Source organism: Pelodiscus sinensis, unplaced genomic scaffold, assembly GCF_049634645.1.
Source record: "Pelodiscus sinensis isolate JC-2024 unplaced genomic scaffold, ASM4963464v1 ctg60, whole genome shotgun sequence".
NCBI classification, from domain to species: domain Eukaryota; kingdom Metazoa; phylum Chordata; order Testudines; family Trionychidae; genus Pelodiscus; species Pelodiscus sinensis.
In genome coordinates, this window is record NW_027466001.1 from 582352 (window position 1) to 591249 (window position 8898).

The 8898-nt window shown below is 50.8% G+C and overlaps 1 protein-coding gene across 1 annotated transcript in view; it reads right to left on the reverse strand.

Annotated features, from left to right (window-relative positions):
* The window catches only part of LOC102456031 (cysteine and histidine-rich domain-containing protein 1), a 37186-nt gene extending 31711 nt beyond the window's left edge, over positions 1-5475 (reverse strand). Inside the window, exon 1 of the mRNA XM_075917999.1 lies at positions 1418-5475. The gene's annotated coding sequence lies outside the window, so the exon portion shown is untranslated. The remainder of the gene's footprint in view (positions 1-1417) is intronic.
* Between the last annotated feature and the right edge of the window lie 3423 nt (positions 5476-8898).

Here is an 8898-nt window from a genome sequence, read left to right on the forward strand (position 1 = left end):
AAGAACATTTGCAGTAAATGATTTTAAGTCTGAGCCCAGCTGTATGGAAAGAGCTGGCCAGGGACAGGACATGGCAGGGTTTTACAAGAGCCAAAGGGGCATTCTGAAAGGGTCCAGGAGCATGTGTTGAGCAGCCAGAGGATACAGCCGTTCCATTGACGGGGGCAGGGCTGTTGCTAGCTGCATAGATGTCAGTACAAAGGCATCATCTGGAATTTAGCAAAGCAGCTCAGACGGGTCTGGTGGAGTTGAGCCTGGATGAGGCGTGCGGTGGCAGGGCACATGCTTGGGAGACCTCACTGAATGCAGTGTAAGGCTCTCTGGGGCCACGTATTGAATGCAACATTTATTATGGACCAGGAGTGGATGGCTCGCTGCAGGGGCACCGACTCATGGCCAGGCAGAGCCCAGCATGTGCCTTCCCAAATGGCACCCGGCTAATGGCTGGTCCCTCTCCAAGGCGTGCTTTAGTCCCCCCCACTGACCTCGCAGCGGGTGGTCTGCCTGCTCTGGGCTCTGTGGTCCTTACGTGGTGACATTCTGGGGAGCGCCCGTGAGCCCCCAGCCCCTGGTCTGTACAGAGGGAGGATATTGCACAAACATCAGGGGAGTTGTGCTGAAACCCATGTGCCATCTAACCTGTGTCTCCTGACTCAGTCGGGGGGGCTGCGAATGCACCTAATGCACATGGAGCCATGAGAACATCTTGTATGTTGCCACTAGCGGCAGCCAGATACTAGCTCCCCAGGGACAAGGAGAGCAAGGTGTCAAACAACCTGCCCCAGCCGGTCTCCAGCCAGGGAGTCACAGGGTAACACCTCGGCTCCATGAGGCCAGCCCAGGCTCGTGTTCTCCGAGCTGTGAGTATGGAGCAGAGCACAGGGCTCTGCTCCGCCCGCCCACTGGCCTGCAGCAACAAGACACTCAGAAGACTGAAGACTCCAACAGAGGAGCCTGGCCCAGCTTTCAAGGGTGAAACCTGTGTTCTATGGATGGCAATAGCCAGTGGGGTGAGCAAAATGGCTTGATCTAGTCCAGGGGCGGGAACCTTTTTAGGGTCGGGGGCCACTGACTCACAAAATCAGACAGGGGCTGCACACAAGCGAGAAGCAAAACAAACAAACAACCCCCACCCCCAAAAAACCTCATCACTGATGTGGCCCTGGACTGAGGAGAGGGACACTCCCCAATTCCCCCCACACACCACAGCCTGGGGGGCCCAGGCTAGTAGATTTTGTGGGCTCCAGCCTGGCGGTGTGGGGAAACCCCTAAATCTCAAGCCAGTGGCCGCATCCAGCCCCTGTGCCTGAGGTTTCCCACCCTGATCTAGATGCTGCCCAGTCTAGTAGGGCTGAGAACTTAGACTGTGGGCTTCTGTTTTATTTCTTTTGAAGACGAACTCTGACTTTTTGCCTACCTCTTAAAATCCATCTTTTGTAGACAAGAAGCTTCTTTTACTGCTGCTTTCCCAGCGAGGGCTCTGGTAGATTTGCTCAGGTTTTGCAAGGGGTGAGGTATATCCACGTTCCATTGCGAAAGTGGGGAACCAATTCAATGTGCATTGCTAAGCTTGAGCAATGCAAGACAGTGCAGTCCTGAGGCACAAGGCTGGGGCGACCTGGCTGGTTACCTGCTCCCAGAGACTGGAGAGCAAAGGCCCAAGAAAGCTTTATAAAGAAAGAGATGAACTGCCCAGTTGATTGTTCTGGTTCAGAATTTGAGACTATCATAAAAGTGCAATGTTGAGGAAAATCCACGTGTGGGTTTGAAGGACTGACACCCACCAGCTCACAGCTGGAGTCCGGCTGCCTTCGATGAGCATTTAGTAGCTGTGTGGGATTGTGTGGTTTTCAGAGTATTTTCTCTGTCCTGCTTTCGCTGTGAGCATAGCTGGGCTTGCTTAGGAAGCTGTGAGCTGGCTTGTGAGTGCTGGCAACTGCTGCTGCTCATTGCCGCAGGAGAGGAAGCAAAGCACAGACATGACCGAGGGAGTCCGGCTTGCTGGGAATATTGCAGCAGCAGCGAGGACCTGTGCTGCCTGGACAAGCCCCCCGTCAGAAGGGAGAGATATATATGCACGTCTCCACCCCAGAGAGGTGACAAATGATGAGCTGGAGCCTAGAGTGGGTTCCTTGGTGGACCACAGAAGGGACACAGAGGTGCAGCTGCTCTGAAGGCAGGGGTCCAGACAATCCAAAAGTTACAGGAGTAACCAAAGGGTTTCACCAAACCAAGGGAAAAGACCTTCTGGAGGGCCCCAAGTGGACGCCTGAAGCACTGGAAGAGATAGATATGTGAGCTCCAATGAACATGGGGCTTCTGGGAGGAAGATGCTGGCTACCGTGGTGTCTATAGGCATCAGTGTACAAAGAGCATATCTGAACTTCATATAGGTTCTCACGGTGTCCAACATGGAAGCACGTGTTCTAGGCCCTCCTGGCACATTCCACTGTTATCAGTGAGCTCCCAGGAGAAAAGAGCAAACGTTACCTAATGATCTACAAGCCCCACCTGGCGTTTGCCCAGCTTCGTCCTCCCGAGTCTCTAGTCCCAGAGCGCTACCATCTCCCCCTTCACAACAGGAGAACCTCTCCAGACAAGAGATTTTAATCATTGCCACCAAGTCCAGGAAAGTTTTATTCTCACTGTATCAATGTACTCAGAGACAGGAATGTCCTCTTTAGGGATGTTAAATAGCGGTTACTTGAATAGTCGATTAATCTCATGAATTCTTATCGGTTAGTCGACTATTCCATAGTCCCTGGGGGCAGGGCTGGCAGCCAGTGTGCTCTGGCTTCTGCCACTCTGCACTGCTGCCCGGCTCCTAATACACTGTAAATGCAGAGCTGCAGCGGGGGTAGATCCTGGTCCCAGTGCGAGCCAGGACTGAGCCGGGCTGCTGGCCAGCCTGCTAGAAAATTTACTGGCAAGGGGGGGAGGGAAATGCGTGTAGTCTCTAGCATTGACCTTTTGCAGAGGCTTTTGCTTATTGATTAATCAGTTAATCGGCTCACTGTTGCATCCTTAGTCATATTAGCCACCGGGGCCTGCGGGAGCATGCTCACTTCTCTGCTCCATTTCAGCAAACACGGGTACTTAGGACCAGAAAAGGCTCTTAGAATGGAGGCATACAGGGGGCCTGCTGGAGAGGAAATCTGGATGATTGAGTGTTGCATTGCCAGGGTTGAACCCTGCCCCCCGTCTTTGAATGGCCGCAAACATACTACTACTACTGAGATGCTGGCCTGCTCAGTGCTTGCTGACACTTTCCTTCCCAGGCCAGGAAGTGTCAAAAGTCCAAAGACACCCAGAACCATGTGGAAAGGGTTGGCCACAGCAATCAGAGAGGAGTCCCAAACTTGGTTCATGTTGCTGTACAATTTCAACTTCCAAAGCAGGCCTTGGCCTTGGCCTCAGACCTCAGGGTGTCCTTTCAAGCAGAGCAGTTAGCTTTTTCCTTGTCATTTCGGGGGCTAGGAAGAGGGCGCCATTGGAGGGAAGTGCATGTAGCACAGTGGGCATCAGTCCACAGTAAAGAGCGGTGAAACCTGCAACACAAACACCACACTCAGGTGAGCTCACAAGGGCCTCAACTCGCTGCAATTCTAACCAGATTAAGACACCACGGGAAGCCCTCCCAGGAGAGATGGACCCTGCAAATATGCACATTCCCCTTCAGAGAGCCCCAGGGAACCAGAGATTCTGAGCCCAGAGGGGATTGCGGGGATCGCGTAATGTGGCTTCCTGCATGACACTCCCCCACAGAATTCCCAAAGCAGTGCAAACATCCAGTCCTTTGTGCAAACATCCAGTCTTGATTGCAAACAGCCAGTGAGGGAAAACCTGCCACCATGGGAAGCTGTGCCAATGGGTAACTGTCAAAAGGTACCCCTCATTTCCAGACTTCAGCTTCCAAGTCTTAGACCTTCCTCTGTTAGGCTGAAGAGCCCATTATCCAGGCAGGTACTTATCAGACTGTCATCAAATCCACCCTTTACTTCTTCATTAAGATAAACGGATCTTTATAAGTCCTGTTTTCTAATTTGCTCATTATTCTGGTGGCTCTTCTCTGAATTCGCTCCAATTTACTGACAGCCTTCTTAAACGGTCAGCAACAGAATTCCAGCAGCCGTGGCACCAGTGCCAAATGCAGAGTGAAAGTAAACTCTCTAACCCTACCCAAGTGGTGTGCGTCCAATGATTGCATTAGCCTTTTGGCCACATGCCCCCATCGTGATTCTCACATCTTCTTCAGAGCTGCTGCTTCCCAGGGCAGTCCCCATCCTGGAAGTGTGGCCTGTGTTCTTCACGCCTAGACATATGCATTTACCTTCCCTCTGTTAAAACACACCCTGCTCACCTCTTCAGGGCAGTACCTCGTCAGCAGTCACTTTGCTTTATCAGTGGTCATTTAAACATTGTTTCCTTGGTTGTGATAAAACGATTAACGAGGGTAGGGGCAAGAACTGATCCTTGTGGAACCCTCCTAGAAACCCAGCTGCTCGATGCTGATTCCCTCTTTACAGTTTCTCTTTGAGAACTAGCTGTTAGCCAGCTTTTAATCCACATAACGTGCCATATTCATTGCATATCATTCCAGTTTTTAAATCAAATGTCATGCAGTATCATAGAATCATAGAATACTAGGAACTTCTTCCTAATGTCCAACCTAAACCTCCCTTGCTGCAGTTTAAGCCCATTGCTGCTTGTTCTATCCTCAGAGGCCAAGATGAACAAGTTTTCTCCCTCCTCCTTATGGCACCCTTTTAGATATCTGAAAACTGCTATTATGTCTCCCCTCAATCTTCTCTTTTCTAAACTAAACAAACCCAATTTTTTCAGTCTTCCCTCATAGGTCATGTTCTCTAGACCTTTAATCATTCTCGTTGGTCTTCTCTGGACCCTCTCCAATTTCTCCACATCTTTCTTGAAATGTGGTGCCCAGAACTGAACACAATACTCCAACTGAGGCCTAACCAGCGCAGAGTAGAGCAGGAGAATGACTTCTCGTGTCTTGCTCACAACACACCTGTTAATGCATCCCATATCAAGTCAAGTGCTTTACAGAAATCAACACTGTTATCTTTATCAACCACACTTGAAACCTCATAACAAAGAGATACCAAGTTAGTTGGAAAGGATCTATTGTCAATAAGCCCATTGTGATGGTATTAATTATATAACCCTTTTATTAACAGACCCTCCACACCATCAGCTCCATTACCCATGTCAGACTGACAGGCCTTCTAATTACCCAGGTTGTCCCAATTACCCTTTTTAAATATTGGCACAACATTAGCTTTCTTCCAGTCTTCTCGAATTTCCCTTGTGTCCCAAAATTTAATGAATATCACTGTTAATGGTCCAGCAACTCCTTAGCCAGCTCTTCCAAAGCTCCTGGATGCAAGTTATTTGGACCTGCTGACTTTCATATCTGACTTTAAAATAACTTTAGAGATGGACTCTGTGAATGAAGCTGTTTGTCACCTACCTTCTGTCCTCAAGATGTGCAGAAAGGAGAACAGGAAGCCATTTTGATGCCTTGCCATGGAAAGCACCTGGATCAGAGACTTCACTGAGTCAATGGGATAGACAGCTAGCCAGAAGCAGGCCCCCCCCAGCCCACCGCTCACTGTTAGGGGAAGAGAACCTGCAATTCAACACGGGGAGAGACCTCAGTGTGGAAAGAGGCAAAGTCCCAGATGCTGCAGGGAAATGCAAGCACAGGGAAAGAAAGTGCGGGCAAGCCGTTAGCATGGGGGCTCGAGCGGGGCAGCTCAGGCCAGGCACATAAATTACATGATTAGAGGCTGAAGAGACCTCTCTGGAGTTTAGCTTTTATCTTGGGTACAGGCAGCAGTGCCAGGGGAGCCTCTTAAGTGCAGATGCCTCACCAAATAGGCACTGGGCTTCCCACATCTCAGCTCTCTGAGGTGCTTGCCAGGCCTCCCTCGCAATCACTGGCCTGTTATCCCCACACTGTCCTAGGCTCTCGTCCCCACTGCACAAGCTTGACTGAGGCCCCAATAACCAGGCAAGTTGCTCAGAGTCTCTGTAGGAGAGCAGGGATTTGAACTCAGGCCTCACAAATCCTAGGGAGCAGCCTCACCACTGAGCCAGCCTTCCTCTTGACCCCCTGGACACTTCTGCTATCCCAGGCCACCTCCACAACCCTGCCCCAGCTGGCCCCACATCCTTGCTCCTAGTTCCTCTAGCACACCATGCAGCAGCTCACTGGAAAGCCCAAGGGACGTGAGCCGCTGTGCAGACAAGCCAGGGTTGTGCAGGGCTTGGCCTGGGAATGGCTGAAGGAGGGTGGAGGAGAAAGAAAGAGCCTAAAGCAGGGGCCTGGTGCTTGAACCCAAATCAGCAAGAGTTCTGCTCTGAGTGACAGACAGGCTGTGGCACAAGCGGATGTTTGCCTGCCAGTCGGTGTCTCTCGGCATTAGAACTGCTAGTGCTGCTAACAGCACTGTGACGTAGTGGGGGGTAACTTGCTGGGGCTGTGGGCGACCTCTGCTGTCTGTAGCACGGCCCAGCAGGGCAGGGGGAGAGTCATTATGCAAAGCGGACTCCAAACCTGTCTGACCAGCTACCCCCAGGGAGAGAAACAAAGGAAGGTGGAATGCTGCCTCTGGCTGGGGGGCAGGGCTGGAAGAGAGTTGGTTAGTTTCTGGCTGGGAAGCAAGGGGAAGGAGCTGGGGAGGGTGCTGGGATTTAGGGGCCCAGCCACCCCCCATCTCAAGGGGGGGAGCACACTGAGGCCTCCTAGCCCCAGTTCCTGTAACCGGATTACATCTGTGCTGTGCTGTATCCTGGAGAGGCAATAAACTTCCTCTATTCTACTGGCTGGTGGAGTCTGTTTGTGCCATTTCGGGGGTGCAGGAGGTGGGTGTGACGTAGTGGGGGTACTTGCTGGGCTGTGGTGACCTCTGCTGTCTGGAGCAAGACCCAGCAGGGAAAGCCTCACTAGGCAGAGGTAAGGCCAAACTTGTTGAACCAGTGGCCAGACACCCCCCATGGAGAGGAACAAAGGAAGGTGAATGCTGCCCTGGCTGGGGGGCAGGGCTGGAAGGGAGGGAGTTGGTTGCTGGCTGTCTGTGAGGATGGAGGAGACAGCCTAGGGAGAGGAGCTGGAGTTTAGGGGCCCAGTCTCCCCCCAACTCAAGGGGGCCTGAGGCATCCTAGCCCAGCTCTGTGACCAGACTACATCTGTGCTATGCTGTATCCTGGAGAGGCAATAAACTTCCTCTATTCCACCGGCTGGTGCAGTCTGTTTGTGCCATTTCGGGGTGCAGGAGACGGGGAACCCCCAACGCGCCGTCACAGTGGGGGACCCCAACGCGTCGTCACAAGCACACAAAGTATGTAAGTACATGGCAGCAGGGCAGTTCCGGGGCACCCTGCTAAGCATGTGATAAAATAGTTGGAAACAACAGGAGGGAAAGCAGAACAACAGGCAGAGACAGCCGTGGAGGAAAGCACAAGGGGAGGCACCAAGCGTGTCATTAGTGCCTAAGATGATCCGTACAGTGTGGTAAGATGGTTCATTTCTGTCTATAAATAGGGGATACTTCGACTCAATTCTTTGGCTGGTCTAGGGGCGACAGTGAAATCCTTACTCTCGACTGAGCCGTGACCATTGTCCCAGGTACAAATACATAGGGGCTCAGAGGCCATCTGGCTACCGACACCTAGTAACGTGCTTCATTCGACAATAAACCTGACTCGGTGCCTTCGTGTCTTATCTGAGTCTGTGGTCCTTGGGGGCCCTCGTGAAGTCTATAATGCTACTAGCTGCACACAGCTGCCATGATATACTGAGGGAGCCTACGAAAACACAGGCAGCCGAACGTTTATCATCACCGACAGAACAGGAGAATCTGTCAGGATGCCACACCAGTGAATCCTGAATTTACTGCATCGCTGTCCTGAACGACTACATTGGTGACTGACGAGATCTGGTAAAGAAGCGAGCTGTCCACTGTAGGAATCACCATCTAACATGGCAGAAAACCACGAGGTAGGGAACCCCCCCATTTTCCCCCTCCCCGAAAATCCCCACAGAGGTTGATGAAGCATGGACCCACTGGATTGCCATTTGAATTTAAAAAAGAAATTGGGGAATCATGGAGTGGCATTTGTAAACCATGGTAGAAACTCTAAAGAACAGTAATAAAAGTAAAAGAGCTAGAACTTTGCAATTGATGTCTATGGCAGTAAACAGCATTCCACTATACTAGCTTCCCAAATAAATGAGGGGGAAAAAGAGAAATAGAGGGAGCTGAGCACTGGAAAGCTGGTCTGTTGGCAGGGCAATGGGCTGTCCAGGAACATGATTTGCTGGAACAAGTAAAGCAGGAAAATAAGAAATTGGAAAAAGCCATTGAAAACCTGGGAAAGAATGAAGCTCTGCCCCCTGCTGTTAAACACCAGCCTGCAAGCACTCGCACAGTGCCTGAGGAGTAGGGACAGAAGTTGAAAAAGGCGGCCTTGGCAGATTTAAAAGATGTGCATTGCAACCACAATCACGAGGGTCAAGCCCAAAGAAACGAAGCTTAGCATCTTCACTTGTCCCTCGTATAGGGTCTTAAGCAGTGTTTCTTAAATTTTTTAAGACCAAGGAACACCAAACAATAATTTTTTTTATGCAGAACACCAAGGATTTTTTGTTGAGCAAAAAAAGGTCGGAAGAAAGTTATTGAGCAAAAAAAAAAGGTCAGGAGAACATTTAGAACTCTGCTCTGCACAGCATACTTCTGACTGCCTCGTGGCACACGGGTGTTCTGAGGAACACAGTTTAAGAAACACTGGTCTTAAGGGTACAAGACAAATAAGAGTAAAAATTGCCAGTAAAAATAAATTGGCACATTGCCGCAAAGATTAAGAATGCGACCC